General features: G+C 41.4%; 1 protein-coding gene across 2 annotated transcripts in view; it reads right to left on the minus strand.

Annotated features, from left to right (window-relative positions):
• CDH12 (cadherin 12) overlaps positions 1 to 21474 on the minus strand; it is a 678501-nt gene that overhangs the window by 471702 nt on the left and 185325 nt on the right. For both annotated transcript variants that reach the window (XM_079984946.1, XM_079984947.1), the window contains exon 2: positions 1031 to 1108. The gene's annotated coding sequence lies outside the window, so the exon portion shown is untranslated. The remainder of the gene's footprint in view (positions 1 to 1030; positions 1109 to 21474) is intronic.

A 21474-nucleotide genomic window follows, 5' to 3' on the forward strand; every position in this document is an offset into this window, starting at 1 on the left:
GTGCCTTATAATTATGACAGGAAATGTACCATGAAAGAGCTCCGAGGAGAGGGCCATAGCTCAGTGGTAGAGTGCATGCTTTGCATCTGCATGTTCCTTAGTTCAGTCCCTGCCTTCTCCATTTAAAAGGTTCTCTGGCAGCAAGGCCAGGAAAGATCACTGTCTGAGAATTCAGAAAGCCATTGCCAGTCACAGGCAGCACGAGGCTAAATGAACCCATCAGTCTGATTCAGTGGTAGACAGTGCTGATGTTTATAAAGGAATTTGTGTCCTTTCAGAAATATAAACACCCTGTAAAAGGACGTTCATTTCCTCCAGGCTATATATATATATACCTGAAGAAAACACATGGAACAGAGACATATTTACACCTGTTTCAAAAGGAACCAATCACTCGCATGGCTCTTCTGTAGTGTTCCTACTCTATACATACTTCCTGAGTTGAGACAGGCATTTACGCACATTTATCACATCCTTTGTGCCATGGTAACCTCTGGAGCATGTGTATTTGGTGTCAGGTTTATGACATTTTGTGAGAAGCAGTAAAAGCATATGAATATATAACACACTAGCACACACATAAACTAGGAGCAGAAATACATATTGGGTAAAAATACCAGGTGTGTTGGTGACTCTCACAAAATAGCCTTCGCATGGTGCATTGAATACATGGTTAATCCATGGACTCCCATCTCGAGGCCAGTGGCATTCTGGCATCCATTGCCATTTTAGAGGATATTGGGAAAATTCATTTTCAATATAAATATTAAATAAATATTCTTTAAAGAGAAAGGTCAGGATCCAAAGCAGCGTGGATCAAGGCCTATGTCCTCTCCCATGCCACTTGTCAATTGCCTTTGAAATGGAGACATTTGAAAAATATTTGTGATGTGGCATAAGGTGAGGTACCTGCTGTTGAACAGGTGCAGGGGTGTGCTGTAACATCTAACCAAGTGAGTACAAACCTTTGGAAACACCAAACAGTATCTACATGCCAGCTGATATTTTTAAAAAACCTTTTGTTTCCTACCTGCAAAAGTGATTTCACACCCAAGGTCTCAGCAGCACAGTTTTAACTCCTCACTCGACCACAGTTGGTAAGGTTGATCTGCCAAAACAAATGCAAAAGAACTTATTAAAAATGAGAATAAAAAGTTATCAATCTCCATTATTTCCATGGTGTACAGGCCCCGTGACCTGCATTCTGTGTTGGATTTGTCCACCCTTATGTATCTTTCACGTATCCTTTTAGCATTCCTCTTCCTAAAACGTTTCACTTACACCAGAATGTTTCCTGCCCCTGCTCATCTTCCTCAGATCTGGCTTTAGGAGAATATCTATTTAGCAACTAAAGATGTATGTGTGATGTTAACATATGAGAGTGCTGGAGGTGAAATAGTTAAACAGGTTACCCAATCGGAACCCAGGGGGTGGAGTCAGAGGGACTATAAAACCAGCTCTGGGAGGGGCAAAGGGGGGAGTTCGTTGGGAGTTGGGTGGTTGGTTGGAGTGGGAGTGAATTGGGATAGAGTCTGTGGGTAGGTTGAGTTAGTTTAGCAAAATAAGCTGAGTCAGGAAGAGTTATGGGCTAGGAAGACAAGTAAATATCTGAGAGGTGGTGAGTGAGAGCAGGTAGCGGAAGTTATAGGTCTGGATAGGCACCCCATGGTTGTAATTGACTGATACAGTTTATGAAACCACACACTTGTTAAACTGCAATAAATAAACAGAGGTTTATGTTCCAATTTGACCCTGACTGGACTCAGTATTGTACCAGGTAGGGCCTGGGGGGTGGCAGTGAGAAATAAAGTGGTGGCACAGGGATCAACAGACAGTGAAACATCCAGGGACCCTGTGTGATCACCACAGTATGTACTCACCAATCCTGTTCTAAACAGGATTTGGGCCATTCTTAATAAGATTTTGCCTTGTTTGAAATTTCTTCATACTTCCTTCATAATTGTGACATGTTCTTTGTTATGTATGAAGGCACTGCTAGGCCTTGATGCCTCCTTGAGCTGAGGAGACTCATCTACTTGACAAGAGACTAGAAGGATTCTAAAATGCTCCAGTGGTAATGTTGGTGGCTGGCAGGCAGCCAATCCCTGCTGAAATAGGGCCAGCGTTATAATTGGCTAATTGCATCATAAAGGTGACCTATCACAGGTGGTGGTGGGGGTATTGCCTGGGCCAGCTTAAGGTATATATTCTGGGCCAAGTGCCCAATCATTCAATCTTGTGGTACCCTCCCTTCAGATGTCAAGGAGATAAAGATCTACATAACTTTTAGAAGACATCTGAAGGCAGCCCTGTATTGGGAATTTTAAAAATGTTTAATTTTACTATATATGTTGTAAGCTGCCCACAGTAGCTGGGGTATAAATAATATCCCCACCCCTTGCTCCTGTAAGAAAACCATTTGAGCTTAATCTTGGTGCTCAGCTAGAAAAGAGAAAAAGAGAAAAAGCTATTTACAGTGGTACCTCAGGTTACAAACACCTCAGGTTACAAACACCTTCAGGTTACAAACTCTGCTAACCTGGAAGAGTTACCTTGACTTGAGAACTTTGCCCCAGGATGAGAATGGAAATTGTGTGCCAGCGGCGCAGCAGCAGCAAGAGGTCCCATTAGCGAAAGCACGCCTCAAGTTAAGACCAGTTTCAGGTTAAGAACAGACATCCGGAACAAATTAAGTTTGTAACTAGAGGTACCACTGTATGTGTGTTGTATGTGCGATATAACATTGTGCCACCAGATGGTGAAGTGGAGTCCCATTTTTCTGTATCTCTTTTCCCTGTTTAAATTAACAATGCTTTAAACTGAAATGCTTCTTTCATATGTTTAGATCCAGCCTAGGCCTCGAGTCATGATTGAACCCACCAACACTTCATACTTTGCCTGAGAAGGTTCCTCCAAAGTCCTCTGATATGTTATTCTTTGTTCATTTCTTTAAAAAGCTTACTATAAAAAGTCATGCCTGTATATTTCCTCTGGTTCTTGAAGAACATTGTACAGGGAACTAAGTAGTGCAACCACTGAAAATTCATGCAATAGAATGGAACATGCTTTACACTCCGATCTTCCCAGAACCTGTGAGGTGCTTCTAGTTATGGGACAATGCCAAAGAGTGGTACAGTGGTACCTTCGGTTAAGTACTTAATTCGTTCCGGAGGTCCGTACTTTACAACATGTTAAAGAAATAAGCATGCAATGAATAGTATTATGGCTAGCCCCATAATGACCTTCTAAGATTGGAATCACATGCTGAAATTGGAAGGCTGCTTTGGACTAACATATGTCGGTGAAGTTACATGAAAAATAATGCAGTCAGAGCCCTTATATTTTTCTCAAGTTTATAGAAAAGCCATGTAGACACTTCATTTTAGTGAGGATAACTGCACTAAATGTCACTTAACTGAATGCCCCTTAAAAGTTTGAGGTGAGCCTGAAGATGCTTGGTTCAAGCAACTGACGAATTTCAAAGAAGAGAAAGTTCCAAGAAGACTAGAAGAAATTATCAGGGGTGTTCATCATGTTGTTTTTGTAGATGGTTGTGGCAACCTCAAGAGAAATCTTCTTTTTAGGCTAGGTTTACAATAATTTTATAATTAAGGGTCTAAGTTCAAACTACATTGAACCGTATGAGATTATTTGCACTGGCTCTCCTATTCTCTGATCGTATTTGCCCACAATTGCCTTGATTTAATAACAATTTTCAGAAATCACAACTTTGTGTCCTTTTGAATGGCTTATTATTATTATTATTATTATTATTATTATTATTATTATTACCAATAACAAGGACATATTTTCAAGGAGTACCATCTCCCAACCCCCCAGATGGGTTGTCCACAGTGATTTATGGGTGTAAACACTTACTGAAGAGGAAATCTACAGATATTTCTAACATGGGAATACTGCAGGTTAGTAAATATTTATTGAGTAACATCTAGCCACGGAAGTGTAACAGTGAATGAGTAATATCATTCACCGTTTATCTTTCACTACTATTTGATACAATGTCAGCATATGAGGCCTGTTTTATAGGACTGTTAATAGTATAAAAAGCAGGCTACAAAAACAGATTAGGAACAATAGCAATTCAGCAGCAGTATGCACAACAAATACTAAATGCTCAGCATTTTGCTTGGAAAAGGTGATTTCGGCTAATATGTGCATTTAAAAAGAACACTCATGAAATCTTGCCTTAGGAGGTTACTGAAATTTCCCCATGCTTAGTTCCAAATATAACTGCATTCAGTCACAAATTTACTTATTTTTAAAGACCCAGACTGAGAGAAAAGACACAGTTTTGTTCATAATAAGATATGCAGTTGTCACAGTGTTGCTATTGACCGGAGAGACATAGGCTGGTTCTAGAAACATCAAAGAAATGATTCAGTTAAACGTGGACTACACTATGTGTTGAAAACCCATAAACTGCTGTGAGGGGAACAGTCTGATCCTACTGCTCCCTAGCAATCAATATTCAGATTGTCTCTGATCCTGGGGGTAGCATATAACTATAGGCACTGATCTCCATGAATATCTGTAGATGGGATCATCTTAATAGATGGTCCTGGTTGTGGGCAGGCTCTCAACCTGGTTCCTCCCACCCTGGCGTGGGTGGAGCTATCGCACGCATGCCGGGGTGGCACCACAATTACCCAGGGCTATTGCCCAATCATTTCAAAGGGTATAGTGGGGAAAATATAAAAGCAGCAGCACGATGTGTGCCAGGCTCCTGCTTCGCGTTGTAGCCACATGGGCAGAGTCTCAACGAATCTGTCTGATCACTTTTAAAACGGTATGCGACTTCATGGCTAATTCTTCAGGTTTGAAGTCCGTATCATGATATCAGTTTCATAATTTTTGACCTGGCAATATATCACAAATCATGATGTGTGCTCGGGTTGGGTGATATATTGTTGACATACAGTGGTACCTCTGGTTACGAACTTAATTCGTCCCAGAGGTCCGTTCTTAGCCTGAGGTACCACTTTAGCTAATGGGGCCTCCTACTGCCGCCATGCGATTTCTGTTCTCATCCTGAGGTAAAGTTCTTTACCGGAGGTACTACTTCCATGTTAGCAGAGTCTGTAACCCAAAGTGTTTGTAACCTGAGGTGTATGTAACCTGAGGTACCACTGTATTGTGAATCATGATGCGTGTTTGTGTGCATGCGCACCATGCAAAAATCACAATGCAGGAAAAACTGCGAAGCCAGCCAATGCCTCTACATAACTCCATCCTTATTTCAGACATTGTGATATATCCGTAAATCATGATGTTTAGCTGGTGATAATACCACAATACTGAAAACCAGATATTGCCCAGCCCTAAACACTCCCTCTCTGCTCAACAAATGATCAGTCTGGGGTTGGCAACCCCAACTTATAAGGATGCCACTCTAGAATGGCAACTCCATGCCTAGCATGCTGCTACTATATGGAACATTCTGCAACTTCATCGGCCATACTTTTCATGCAGGCTCTTACATGCCACATGGAACAAATCAAACAATGTTGTGCTCCAGATTGCCATAGAATTATCAAATCATAGAATTGGAAGGGACCCTGAGGATCAACTTGTCCAGCTGTTTTTGGACTACAACTCCCATCATCCCTAGCTAGCAGGACCAGTGGTCAGGGATGATGGGAATTGTGGTCCCAAAAAAAACTTGAAACCCAGTGATCCAGTCCAAACCAGGAATAAACCATTGTCCCATATGGGGATTGAACCTGCAACCTTGGCGTTATCAGCACCATGCTCTAAGCAGCTGAGCTATCCATTGTCTGAGTACTTTCCTTACATTAAACATGAAGGCTTCCACTTGAAATGAATAGCAACAATATGTTTAAACTACATTAATGCTGGAACATTCTTGCTATTTTTGACTACTGTTAGCATGCAGCACAGGACCTCTTCTGATTCCTACTTGGCAACTTGAGTGGCTTCCTATTGTTATTGACTTCAAAGAAATGGAAACGATTTGTAATGTCATGTAAGGGCAATGTTTGCATACTGCAGAATGGATCAATTCATTAACTGGCTTTTTCTTGATTCCATTTGCAGCTGGGTTATTTGCTTTGTAGAGAAGAATAAAATGTATACCCCCAAAAAATATGGACTTTTAAAAACCATTTCAAGGCAGCGTGCCTTGAATCTACTGAAAACTCAAGATTATAAAAGAAACTGTGAGTGATGTTGTGTTTGTTAATTCATCAATAATGACAATATGAAAGAAAGCTCTCTGAAAGAAATGATCTAGAATATACACTGGAGCAATCCAAGTTTATCAGAACAATTCTCACACACAGTGCATAATGGATGTATTGCTGTCAAATGAACACAGGAATTCTAAATCTTAAACTTTTGTATTTTGTCTTCCTCAATTTGTAATATAACGTTAAAAGTGAGCATGTAGAGTTATAGCTGGATATGTAACACATTAGCATATTTTGCATCTGGTCTAGTGTTTCTAAACTGGGGGAAAACGGTAAAACAAATTTGGAAAACCTACATATTTTGGAATGCTCCTCAGTTCAATTTAATACAAATACAGCAGGCAGGCATCACTTAGGACAGAGCATAAAGCAACATTTTGCACAAATTCACATTTGGCAAAATTTGAATTTGACTATTAGAGTTGCAAATCTTTTCAGACTTTGCCTTTGAAGCTTCCCTAGGTCTTTTTGGTAACTGTGACATGCCTGGAGGATGTTGCGAGTCCTTTCTGCTCTCTTCTCACCCTGGCACCCCATAGGGTCACTATGAAATTTTGCTGTAATCCTGTACCCACTTACCTGAGAGCATGCCCCATTGAACTCAATGACACCTACATCTGAGCAGACACAATTAAGTTGCTAACATCAGTTGTCTCAATACCCCAGGTTTACCTTCAGGGCTAAAGTTAAAGGTAAAGGGACCCCTGACCGTGAGGTCCAGTTGCGGATGATTCTGGGGTTGCGGCGCTCATCTCGCTTTACTGGCCAAGGGAGCCGGCATAGAGTTTCTGGGTCATGTGGCTAGCATGACTAAGCTGCTTCTGGCAAACCAAAGCAGTACACGGAAACACTGTTTACAGTTCTGCTGGAGTGGTATCTATTTATCTACTTGCACTTTGACATACTTTCGAACTGCTAGGTTGGCAGGAGCAGGGACCAAGCAATGGGAGCTCACCGCGTCGTGGGGATTCGAACCACCGACCTTCTGATCGGCAAGCCCTAGGCTCTGTGGTTTAACCCACAGTGCCACCTGCGTCCCTACCTTCAGGGCTGAACCCACCTAAAAACACTATAACAGTCAACAATCCTGCTGTTGTAACTGCTTACCACGATACAGCTGTGCTACTTTTCATTTTCCATCTGCTCAGTTCCTTAGTGTCAGACAACAAACCCATGCAAAAGAGTGAGCACATGAGAAAGTGAAGTTAGAAGGAAATTTGAGGCCATTGGCAGAACCCTAAGGAAGTGCACAGAAAGGAAGTTTCCTGTACCCTATTCCTTATCATGAATTATGGTGAATTATGGTGAATTATAAATTATGAATTATTGAATTATGGTGCTGGAGGAGACTCTTGAGAGTCCCATGGACTGCAAGAAGATCAAACCTATCCATTCTGAAGGAAATCAGCCCTGAGTGCTCACTGGAAAGACAGACCGTGAAGCTGAGGCTCCAATACTTTGGCGGGAGGCAGTGGAAGACAGAAGTGCCTGGCGTGCTCTGGTCCATGGGGTCACGAAGAGTCGGACACGATTAAACGACTAAACAACAACAACATTCCTTATCATCTGTCACACCCCAAAATCTCTCCAGTGGGTTTTCTAGGGGTTTCTGTGGGAGGGGAGAATAACCCAAAATCTGGGTGCTTGAAGAAGTCAATATTTGTGTGATCTATTGTGAAATGACCTGATATGCACCTCCCTGCCTAACGTGTGCACTGAAATTTAGCAATCCACTTGATTTTTCATTTCCCAAATGTTAGATGCAGTCCTTAGCTTAGAAAAAACTTAACCTACATACAAATGTTGTTTCTACTTCGTTGCAAACTTCTGCGTGGTTTGTTCTTTTTAGTCACAAAATAATGCAGAAATCAGACGGCAAGTTTTAGCAATTCGTAGTATTGCAAGACACAATTTACTGAGTGTCACAGAAAGTGAATCATGCTCTTAATATACATAAAATTTAAATGCTCTTCAGATATAGAAAATAAAATAGCCAGTTGTTAGCTGATTCTATGAATATTAGTATTAAAAAATATGTAAAGCACTACCATCACCTGTAATCAGCTCATAACTGAGCCTTTCATTAATATAAATTGTGTATTCCTGCTGCTAATAATTCACTTATTGGAAATGGCCATTTATTTATCATTTTGCATAACCCATCAGAAACATTATTAATAGGAAATTTAGTGACACAAATGAGCATGCTTTAAGAAAGCCCACTGCCAACAGAGCTCTAATGACCAATTTCATTTGCGGCGATAAAACTGGAGGAAATTTCTCTGCCTAATAATGAATGACCCAGTTTTCAACCCGAAACATCTGAAAAGCTATCACACCTGAGCATTCTGAAAAACCAGAGCTGGATTTTCTGGCAGATTATCAAGACTACAGACAAATTATGGCAGTTAAGTAGGCATTTGTGGTTTCATTTTCTCATTGCTACCAAAAAATGGAATTTTGATTATTTTGTCTTAGAGGACTGTTGTTAGGTCGAACAAGATAAAGATTGTCAATGAGCTTGCTAGTTGGATAAGAGATAACCATAGTGATGTTTGATGGAACAAATGAACATATTCCCTCTGAACCTAATGTAATAATAAAGGGTTTAAGATTGCAGCACTAACCTTATAATACTACATACATATTGTAGGAAGAATTTCCTACATAGATCTTGTTGATAGACAGCTTATAGAAGCAATAATGATAACCTACACAGTGCTATGAAATACAGCCCTCTGCACATACATTTTAGTTTGCATTTGAATCTGAATTTCTCAAATCCACACTTTTGTGAAACAACGTGAGAACTAAACACTGCCATCCCTTGAAATTCACATTTACCCGAATTCTCCAGCCAAAGAATGTTTACAAACAGGCATATATTGATGGGGTGGGGAATGTGTATATGAAATTATTAAGTAAAAATAGCATATGCATATATTAGGAGAAGCTGCTTGCAAGAAAAGTGTACATTAGTCAAAGCTGCGGACACAATGGGCTTAGCAGGAGATATCCACACTAAAATGCTGAACACTCATAATGAGGGTGGTGGAAATGTAGCACACGCTCTCCATCAGTTCCCACATAATCCAGGGGGATCTTTCTGGCCTGCTTTCCTTCCTGCTTGATAGCTTGCTTGCCTTCCTGCCACTCCCTCAAGAAACAGCCTCCTTTCTCTAGATTTCTGCTGCCACGCCTCTTCCTTCTGCAACTTCCTTCTGCAGTTTGCAGCAGCTCACCAGTCCCAACATTTCCAAAACAGCTTGTTTGAACTGAGGCTACTCACAAGTAAGCAGCTGATCTGGTGGCTTCTGCATCCCATTTCCCAGATGGACATCTTAATTAATTGGGCATTTGTTCCCACCCACCCCTTTTGCCTTCTACCATTTCAGTGGCCTTTGGTGAAACAATAACATTGGTGCAAATGCCTGTGTGATTGGACCCTGATTCTATCAGCCATGAAAAGTGGCGGCAGCCTGCATGGTTCCTGCTTCTCTCCATTTTATCCACACAACTGTTAAGTTGTGGGTGAACATATCAGACAACACAGCAATTCTTCAAACAGATCTTGTTTATTCACAGGCCAGAACAGAACTGAAGGGTTCAGCCAGCCTGCTTATATAGAGCTCCACTACAACACAACTGTAACAACTTTCTGTAACTATCCAATCACTGAACGTCACTTTCAATCCCTTATTTGCATATGTGGACCTGAGTGAAAACTATCTACAGTATCCCCCTGCTGGCCCAGGGTGAGAACTTCAGTACATAACAACAGCAACACCATGATGTAGAGAAGTCTGAGAGACTGTGACTGGCCCCAGATCACCCAGTGAGCTCCATGGCTGAATGGGGATCTGATCTCTGGCCTCCCAGGTCACAATCCAATATTCTAACTGCTACACTACAGTGGCTTTCTGTGCCCCCGTGTCTCCTCCGCCTCTTGGCAATGTGTCATGGACTGGTTGGACACAGAGGAATGTTTGGAGAAACCAGCTGGGAAACTCCCAAGGGACGAAGGCTCAGAGCCAGGAGACTGGTGGTGGGACAATGATGAGTAGTCCAAAGGAGAAGAGGGACATGACTGGAGGCAGGTGTCAGAAGCTGAAGAGGTAACAGGGCTTAGTGAGGGGGGCGAGTCTGTGACAGAGAGGAGTCCAGCTGGTGAAGGGGCTCCCCCTCCTGCCCCTGGTCTACAACCAGAACCAGGAGAGACATGAAGCAAGAGGAGCAGAGACAGGCACGCAGGTGCAGTCTCAGATCCCTTGGGGAAGACCCAGAAGAGAAAAGGACTTAGACGCTGCAGGGAGGTGGGGACTGAAGAAGAGTTGCTGTGCTCATCAGGCCTAAAACTTCTGTGCAGATCCTGGTTGTTGTTGTTTTCTCTAATAAAGAGTTAACTCCACTAACTTCATGTGATTGACTGCTTGCTGGCTCGCTCCTGACAAAATGCTTAGTACTACAAATATGTGAAATGACATCACTTTACTGTGAGTTTCACCACACCCACAATAGCAGGCCAATGAAGTGTAGTGGGTTTGGAGCTGTGACAGGGCATGTGATGAACTAGACATTAAAAGGGGAGAAATTAAAAGGTGAGTGGCTCCCATAATATCTCAATATTTTCCATAGCTACCCTGTTTGAAATGTCTCTCAGTAAAAATGAGTTTTTCGTACCATCCTTACTCTGGTCTGCATAATAACCATATGGATTATTTCATATTAAGATATATCAGCATAAGATTTCCAATTAATTGTGTGCTTTGCACACATCCAGAAATTCTAAAGGCTATAATTTCCCAAAGAAAAGAGAAAGCACAATATTACTTTCCCTCCCTCGCTATATTTGATAAAAATGGAATTCGAAGGCTTTGATCACAGGCTGATATTATATTATTTATATTCATAAGAAAATAGCTGTAACCAAGCAGAAAATATTGTTTGGCCAAAAGGAATGCTTAGTTTGTGATTGTTTCTAGCTTAGATTATTAATAATAAAAATCTATACAATCTTATCACCAGCCTTTGAGTGTATTCTTCCCCTCCTGTTTATGGTTCACAGAAACTGATCTTTTTGCCTCAGCATTTACACACTAGCAAGAAATTTACCAAATGATGAATAGATTTATTTTATTTTTTTTACCTCATATAAACAGATATGCACACTGGGTTGTTGTTAGACTGTTTTTAGGTTCAAAGGAAGAAATTTCATAAATCAAGCCTGTGTAAATTAAGCTGTTATAAAGTTGGGCAGCTGGGATAGCTCTGTCTGTAGAGTGTTAGACTTTAAATCTGAGGGTTGTGGGTTCAACCCCCACCTTGGGCAAAAGATTCCTGCATTGCAGGGGTTGGACTAGATTACTCTTGGGATCTCTTCCAACTCTGAAAGTTACATCAGATCCAAGTGCTGACTATCAGCAAAGCTACCAGTGGCTCCTCAAGGAGTTCTGAATTTCTCTAGCTATCCACCAGACATTACATAAAACAAAATAGAGTCAACTGGAGTTTTCTCCACAGAGTTTTCCAAAAGTAAAACTGAGGAAGAGTTACAGTGTAATATTACTCACGGTACTTTCATGTTTCTCCAGCTGAACCTGAAGAAAAGTTCAGCCCACACTTCAAAATTCTGCAAAATGCACACACATGCACACCTCTTGAACTCTTTTTGTTCTCAAGAGATGTCCAATGTTTACCATTTCTTTTACCTTAGCTATGATGTACCTAAGGTAATATTATGCTGTTCTTCTGAAGAAAGAGCCAATTCTTAAATGTGCAGTGCTGTTTGTGCAGTGCTTTGTTAGTTTTTTGTTCGTTTTTTTTCTTCTAAGGTGCTTACTGTATGAAATGAAAGTGGATGAAAAATCACACTCCTGGAAAGAAATAGAATGGTGTTTTGTTTTGTTTTTTATCTCTGCAATTCGGTAATCCTTAGGCAGTTGCTGCTAATAGAAATCATTCATTTTCTGTGTATTAATTCTGGAGTACATAAAAACAATGTCACACGCCTCCAGACCATAAAGAAAGCCACTTTAGTCCGGGAGGTTTATTAACATTTATATGGGGAGGTTATAAAATTGGTAACATGTTATCTAACCAGGATACACACGAGCCTCAATAGATGCTGGATTAATTAATTCCCCTTGGCATTTTTCTCTAGACTCAAAAGTAGTATTCCAGTGCTGGTTATTTCTACCTGCCTGGGGCTAACTGTCATACTAACAAGGAGAGGAACTTCATGTTGAACTTTGTAGCCCACCTCTAACTTTTCTTACAAGTCACTTATTTGGGGAGCTTATTAGTAAATAGTCCTGAAGCAAGGATGACCTGTCACCTAACATTATAGAATAGATTCAAGACTTTTAAAAAGTTGTGATAGAAGAAAGGAGTGTTGAATATAGCAGAAATCAAAAGAGCTGCAATAACCGAGAGATCCAATCTTTCCAAATAAATTTGACGTCTGCAGATAGCTAGATAGATGATAGAAAGCGAGAGACCAAATGACCTTGAACACAGGGGTGGTAGTCAGTTCTTTTCTCCTCCTCTCCCTTCTCCCTACCCAGGGCTTAGTTTGCTTCTTCCTGCCTTGGGATGTCAGTGGTCCTTTCAAATCCCTCAAACAGCACACTGGCAAAGCAGACCCCTGCAGATAGTGAGTGGAGGGTTCAGTTCTGCTCAGTTTGACTGCAGCATCCAAAGCAAAGCAATTTTAAAACCATCATGCTAAACTGGGTGACTAATAATAATAATTTATTATTTATACCCCGCCCATCTGGCTGGGTTTCCCCAGCCACTCTGGGTGGCTCCCAACCAAATATTAAAAACATGATAAAACATCAAACATTAAAAACTTCCCTAAACAGGGCTGCCTTCAGATGTCTTTTCAAAGTAAGATAGTTGCTTATTGCCTTGACATCTGAGGGGAGGGCAGGCACCACTATCAAGAAGGCCCTCTGCCTGGTTCCCTGTACCATCACTTCTCACAGTGAAGCAACCACCAGAAGGCCCTAAGCGCTGGACCTCAGTGTCCAGGCTGAATGATGGGGGTGGAGCCGCTCTTCAGGTATACAGGACCGAGGCCATTTACATCAAACCGGATAGAGTGACAATATCTTCAGAGGCATTGAAATCAGTGCAGTTAGGAACATTTTGTTCCATCATCTTAAATGAAAATTTGTTTGGGGTCCATGTTCATAGCTGTCAAGCGTCCCTTATTTGGCGGGACAGTCCCTTATCCCAGTGCCATGTCCCGCTGCTGTCCCTTATTGATGATGTCCCTTAAATAAGCTACTGAAGGAAATGGGGCCCTTTCTATGTCCAGCTGTGCTTTGTCAACAACAAATTGTTGCTGTTTTTTTGTGTTGAATATATGCTATATGGTAATTTATGGACCTAATAGGTATCTAAAGCCATTTGCATGCAACAAAATAGGTATTTTATCAAAGTAATTGTTGATCTCTTATTTTGGCTGCTGATCCCTTATTTCTGAGGCTGCTGGTCCCTTATTTTCAAATCTGTAAGTTGACAGCTATGCCCATGTTGCCTTTCAAGTTGGCCTTATGAGATTCCCATCCTCTCAGCCAGAGTGCTTGTCAACGTCGTTAGAACAAATGTAGCAAACAGCAGGCATCATCTACACTTTCAGTATATGCTTGCTTGGAGCCACAGTTTCCATCTAATCCACATTAGCGATTACTACTGCATGCTCTTCCAATATGCGCTTTTAGAATATGAGGCCACGAAGGTCAGGGATTATGTTACCATTGTGTACATGGCTGGTGGGTCCTGAGTTGTCTTGTTGAGTCCAATGCACTGGTGACATGTCCATTAGCACTCAATAAATCTCCAGTACATTAATGCTTGTAAAAGGGGGGGGCACAGTCTACAATCAAACTGAATTATTAGCCTGCCATAAGGAAAGATCAAAGGGCCAAGAGCATCAATGCCTGCAAGGCAGGAATTGAATTAAGCATGGCATACACTGATGACAAGCTAGCAAACCATATTACATGCTACAGCTAAGTTGCTAATTTTGTTCTGTCAAAATAGGTAACACAGAATGGCATTTCATAAACTGGTGCGTATATCTTTGAATTTATACTTTAAAGCACAATGTTGGTGGCTTTAGTATTCGATAGAAGCATGGTAGAGGCTTCTATTATAGTAGCTTGGAATGCCGGATTGATTAGCTTGGAAGTCAGTCACACCCTCCCAACATTTAACAGGTAATAAAAAAGAATCCTCTTGTCTCCCTTCAATTATCCTCCCCCCCCCCTCAAACCAGGGAACATTGCTTGAGTTCCCACACCTCCCAAACCGTGATGCATTATTGTATGTTGTTTGCCATATTTCCGTTAGTCTAAAACATTAGTTTTTAACTAGTCGGAACAAACACATGGTGCAAAAATAAAAAGTGGGTCCCTGAATACATGTTTGGGCAAAAGATGGATTACTTGCCCAGAGAGGCTGAGGACTATTGGTTGACAAATAGCTCGTCCTAGCCCTTTCCTTGCCAATTTTTCCTGGAGTAGGCACAAGTGAAACTAAGGGCTACTCTTGATTGGGGTTTTGTTTTGTGGGTGAAAGCAATGACACAATAGCAATGCATTAAAGGTGGATTTATACTGGACCATCCACACACCATCCCACTGTGTTAGTTTTTCTGCAGTGCTTCTGCAATTTTATTGCATTATAGCCATCTAGAGGAGCACTTTGACACTAGAGCGCAGCAAAAGCAGCACATACAAACAAAAACAGATTAGAAGATTTGTGGTATGAAGTTACAGGATTTCAACTGGAAGTCATAGGACACACATCAATTGGAAACAAAGCACTTTGTCAACCCCATCTTTTGCAAGTGCAAGGGGACGCGGGTGGTGCTGTAGTCTAAACCACTGAGCCTCTTGGGCTTGCCAATCAGAAGGTTGGCAGTTTGAACCCCTGTGACAGAGTGAGCTCCCATTGCTCTGACCCAGCTGCTGCCAACCTAGCAGTTTGAAAGCATGCCAGTGCAAGTAGATAAATAGGTACCACTGCTGCAGGAAGGTAAATGGTGTTTCTGTGTGCTCTGGCTTCCGCCATGGTTTTCCATTGTACAAGAAGTGGTTTAGTCATGCTAGCCACATGACCTGGAAAGCTGTCTGTGGACAAATGCCTGCTCCCTTGGCCTGAAAGCGAGATGAGCGCCACAACCCCATAGTCACCTTTGACTGGACTTAACTGTCCATGGATCCTTTCCCTTTTACCTTTACAGGTGCAAACAGTATTGAAAGCAGGATTGCATACAATTGCCCCAATACCCTCATGAGCACAAATAATCAGGAATGTACTATAAAAAGGATTTCTGGAGGGGCCATGAGTAGTCAAGAAAGATATTGAGAGTGTTTAGGACACAGCAGAGAAAAGAACATCAGGAGCAAAGGACAGGTGGTCACACAACCAGATGGTACAGTGTCACAAATATTATTCGCCTCTGGTGGATCTGTAATAATGCTCAAAATTACGGGCTGCAGATACATAGGCGCTTTGCTCTCATATTATAGGAGTTGTAATCAGGTCACATCCACTCACTTGAGTCATTAAAATAAGAATGAGGATAATTATCAACCCCCTGCCCCAACCATATTACTTGCTCTAATAAACCATCTAGATTCAACAGTTGTCCATTTACAACATTGGAACATGATCAACTTTCCTTATGGCAAATGAAGAGTTGCTGGAAGTCCAAATATGATAAAAATGGAGCTGTTAAAAGTTATACTCCACTCTCTAAATGCAGTTGTAAGTATCATTGGAATGGAAGGTGTAATTTTATAAATAAATATAGCTCTCCACATATCCTAGAGTAATGGAAAATATGAAAATATGAAAATATGAAAAAAAAAAATGTTGGAGAGATGAATGGGCATGATAATCAGGTACTCATAAGTATAGGCTGCTTGTTGTTTTGCCAAGGAATCTGAAGTTGAGGATGAGACTTTTTTTTTTTTTTAAAAAAAGGCCAAACCTTTTAGATAGAAGTGTAAGAAGTTTTGCCAACTTTTAAAGCAGACTCTGCAGTTATGACCATGACAGCACCTTGATGTGTTGGCATTAGCAGGCAAGAATGCTTATTTCCACACTGTGAAAGCCTACGTGTTATGATTTCTATGCATCCAGATGTTGTTAAAGGCAATCATAGCTACATTCTAGGGCAGGGCTAGCCAGCACAGTGCCATTTGTCAACAGTTTCCATCATCCCTCATCATTGTCCAAGATGGCTGAGGGTAGTGAGAGTTAGAGTCATACAACATCTGGAAGGTACCACATTGACTACCTCTGTCCTAGTTAAAATGGTGTACAACAGACACTAGGTGAAATACAGCAAGGGCCTCAGGTGTGTGTGTCCCAAATGTGAAGCAGGTGGCGCTGTGGTCTAAACCAATGAGCCTCTTGGGCTTGCCAATCAGAAGGTCAGTGGTTCGAATCCCCACCATGGAGTGAGCTCCTGTTGCTCTGTCCCATCTCCTGCCAACCTAGCATGCCAGTGCAAGTAGAGAAATAGGTATCGCTGTGACAGGAAGGTAAATGGAATTTCTGTGCACTCTGGCTTCTATCACGGTGTCCTGTTGCACCAGAAGCGGTTGAGTCATGCTGGCCACATGATCTGGAAAGCTGTCTGTGGACAAACGCCGGCTCCATCGTCCTGAAAGTGAGATCAGTGCTACAACACCATAGTTGCCTTTGGCTGGACTTAACCATCCAGGAGTCCTTTACCTTTACCTTCACACAGTGATTTACATACACAGGCTCATGCTTCTTGCCTGGGTCCACAGGAGCTCACACTAGTCAGACAACTGCACATTTAATAGGTGGTCTGAAGGTGACATGCTACACATTTACAATGCTCACCATGAAGGAACCCAAAGGTTGTTCCAAGTCATATTCATCTTTAGACAGTGCAATTCAACTCCCATTCTTGTTCTTTTTTCCTGCCCAACCACTCCGCTGTGTAATTTAACGTATCTACCGATTAGACACTTCAGACTCTCAGAAGCAGAGCTAACAGAAAAACAAACCCAATTAGTTGAATATCAAACATTCATTGCACAATTTATTGATAGCGGCCTGAAGTATATAAAAAAAGATACACGATAACTTCGTAAGTCAAGTTTCATTACAAAGTCCCTATCTCTTCTCTGCTTTATGGTGTTGGATTCTCCCCCGTACCCCCGCCCTTCACAAGAGTGCAAAGCAAGTATCTGAAAATAAGATGGGTTGGCAAGCTGCCAATGCCCTGTACCAGCTGCACTGCCAGGTGGGACATTATGCTGTTTGACAGAAAAACCGCTGCTCAAGTGCCTATTTCCATTGTTTGCTTGCAGCAGGAGGTGTGATTTTTTTGAAGGGTTAGTGAGTAAGTTAGCAGCAATTAATCCTTGTGTCAGGCAAGACTGCAGTTGCAAGCCTTGTTAGTGACTGCTAAAAAGCAAAACAAACCCAAAACCACAATGCCTTGTATTCCTAGATTCCTTTGGGTTTCAAGTATGATTAAGGGTAATGCTTTTCCCTCCCCAACAGTTCATGCAAGTGAAGAATCCACAGTGAGAAATGCATAGGCTGTTGTGGGACAATGAGAGGCACAAATACAAGATGGGTGACACCTGGCTTGAGAGCAGTACATGTGAAAAGGATCTAGGAGTCTTGGTTGACCACAAACTTGACATGAGCCAACAGTGTGACGCGGCAGCTAAAAAAGCCAATGCAATTCTGGGCTGCATCAATAGGAGTATAGCATCTAGAACAAGGGAAGTAATAGTGCCACTGTATTTTGCTCTGGTCAGACCTCACCTGGAGTACTGTGCCCAGTTCTGGGCACCACAGTTCAAGAAGGATACTGACAAACTGGAACGTGTCCAGAGGAGGGCAACCAAAATTGTCAAAGGCCTGGAAACGATGCCTTATGAGGAACGGCTAAGGGAGCTGGACATGTTTAGCCTGGAGAAGAGGAGGTTAAGGGGTGATATGATAGCCATGTTCAAATATATAAAAGGATGTCACATAGAGGAGGGAGAAAGGTTGTTTTCTGCTGCTCCAGAGAAGCGGACACGGAGCAATGGCTCCAAACTACAAGAAAGAAGATTCCACCTAAACATTAGGAAGAACTTCCTGACAGTAAGAGCTGTTCGACAGTGGAATTTGCTGCCAAGGAGTGTGGTAGAGTCTCCTTCTTTGGAGGTCTTTAAGCAGAGGCTTGACAACCATATGTCAGGAGTGCTCTGATGGTGTTTCCTGCTTGGCAGGGGGTTGGACTCGATGGCCCTTGTGGTCTCTTCCAACTCTATGATTCTATGATTCTAAGGAAAATGTGCAAATTGTTGTACGAAGCTACGTAACCTTAGGCCTCTGTATGCTAAAGAAAAAGGCCAGTTTCACTTATCCAGTAATCCCGCAGTGCAAACATATTTTTCTAGAAAAAGAGGTATCGGAACTCACCATGAATGCCTCCCTTGTTCTCATAATGGCAATAGTGTCCACCTGAGAAGTGCCAGAACTGAGTTCCACTGAGTTCTGGCTGAAAAAAGCCCTTGGTCTATACATAGACATAGCCAACATGGTGGACCCCACTCCTCTGTTGTTGCTGGACCACAGCTCCCATAATCCCTGATCACTGACCATGTTGGCTGGGGCTGATGAGAGTTGTAGTTCAATAATATTTAGAGTGCACCATGTTGGGTACCAGAGATAAGTCATGCCCACATTTCAGGACACAGTTGTTGTTTTTAACATAAGTTGATCTGCTTTTTAAAGTTACCTTGGCAGGGTTTATGTATTATTAAAAATAAAAAAACAGATATAAAGCAAAAGTTAGCAGAGCATAAATAAAAAGGAAAATGGATTCTTTCATCCCTAATCAGGTTTCATTGGTTTTCCTATGAGTAGCTCTGCTTCCATTGTAGCAATCTTGGCTGCTGTGTAAAATGGCCTTCTACGTCCCAAACTTATCAGTAGTAATTCCACACTTTTTTTTTTGCTTCCTTGCAGCTCAATCTTCTTCACATTCAATGCAATTAATGTGAAATAATAAATCATGTTATTTTTAAAAATCAAGTTTTTCTATTTTAAAAAATAATTAAAATTTTAAAGCAGCCTATAGAATAGATTCAGTTTGATCAGTAGATTTTACTGGTAAAATAGATCATTGACAGAAACACTTGTGTCACTTTAAGGAGGGTCCCCATAGTTAACTGTAGTAAACATCCAAATGTCAAATTTTGGTTTGTTCTATTTCTCATTTTTCTAATTTTAAATTCTGTTTTCCACATTTCTGCAGTGCTTGCTTGCTTGCTTATTTATTTATAATAATAATAATAATTTATTATTTGTACCCCGCCCATCTGGCTGGGTTTCCCCAGCCACTCTGGGAGGCTTCCAACAGAGATGAAAAATACACTAAAATGTCACATATTAAAAACTTCCCTGAACAGGGCTGCCTTCAGATGTTTTCTGAATGTCAGGTAGTTGTCCATCGCCTTGACATCCGATGGGAGGGCATTCCACAGGGCGGGCGCCACCACCCTATTTATGAATGATCCTCATGAAAATTCTTCAGTATTGTTACATGCCACTCCTATCACAGATTAGTGCGAGATTCCTGGGGTACCAGGTGTGCTTTAACCCAGGGTTTATGTTTCCTTTTTTACAATTAGGCACAATGGAGACTACAGTGGCTATGTGGTATATGGTTTTATTTACACAAATATACAACCTGAAGTCTTCAATGGAGGATGTTCAGTGCATCAACATTCCAAGAAAGCATTGCTTCCAAGAACAATGTCAGCATCTCTCTCCTGTACACTGCTTACTAACCCCCATTGCTTAACTGCAAACTGTCATGCTCTCCCTTCTCAAACACTGGTATTAGCTTCCAACCTAACCTCCCAGTTGAAGGAGAGAGGAAACCCACAGTTTTGCAAATGAGATTTGTTCTTCCCTTTGTTGTGCTAATGGATCATTACTCCAAAGGAAATTAGGCAGCCTCCATTCATTTGAATCCATGTTGATTTCACAGAATTGCAGATTCAGGTTCAGCACACAAGATCTGATTTAATTATCCTTCACATGTGCTAATCCAAGGGAGCTGTACACTTCTACCTGGGCAGTTATCTTTCCACAAGGGCTGCCATTGATGCTGAAATCCAGCATCGCCTGAGCTTTGCTAGTGCAGCTTTCTCCCGATGAAGTGCCGAGTGTTTGAGGACCAAAGTGTTTCACAGGGAAACCATAATGCTTGTTTACAAAGCTATTGTACTACCAACCTTACTGTATGTTTGTGAAACATGGGCCACTTATAAATGCCATCTCCAACTCCTCGAAAGATTCTATCAACGGTGTCTCTGGAAAATTTTACACATCACTTGGGAAGACAGGCGAATTAATGCCAGTGTACTGGAAGAAGCAAAGATCACCAGTGTCAAAGCAATGATTCTTCAACATCAACTTTGTTGGACTGGTCATGTCATTCAGATGCCTGCTTATTGTCTTCCAAAGCAACTACTCTATTCCAAACTTAAAAATGGAAAGTGAAATGCTGGTGGTCAACAAAAGAGGTTTAAGGACTCTTTCAATGCAAATTTAAAAATTATGTAATATAAACACTGACAACTGGGAAACACTGGCCTGCAAGCACTCCAGCTGGAGAACAGCCTTTACCAAAGACTTTGAAGATGCTTGAACTCAGGACAAAAGGGAGAAATATGCTAAGAGGAAGGCACGCTTGGCAAATCCACACCGTGATCAACTCCCACCCGGAAACCTATGTCCCCACTGTGGAAGGACATGTGGATCCAGAATTGACCTCCACGGTCACTTATAGATTCACTGTTAAAACCGTGTTTTTGGAAGACAGTCTTTCTCAGCTATGAGTGAGCACCAAAGAAGAAAAAGACATATGCTAATCCAAGGGAGGTGTACAGTGGTTAAGCAGCTAATCCAAAGAAGTGGGTCTACAAAATTTAATGCACATATCTTAAGACACACAAGGGTCCTACATCTGTTTTAACACATGGATTAAAAATCCCAGTCTTTACCAGCCTGGACACCTTGCACCCCCATGTTCATGATTGTATTTCAGTGCAGATTTTTCCTTTAAAAACAATTTCACCTAATATTGTGAATTTTTGTGTGGTATTTTAACTAATATAGCTATTTTTATGCACACTAGTCTAATATATGCATTTTGTAAACATAATTTGATTGGAGAATTGCA

This window comes from Podarcis cretensis (genome assembly GCF_951804945.1).
Source record: "Podarcis cretensis genome assembly, chromosome: 7".
NCBI classification, from domain to species: Eukaryota; Metazoa; Chordata; class Lepidosauria; order Squamata; family Lacertidae; genus Podarcis; species Podarcis cretensis.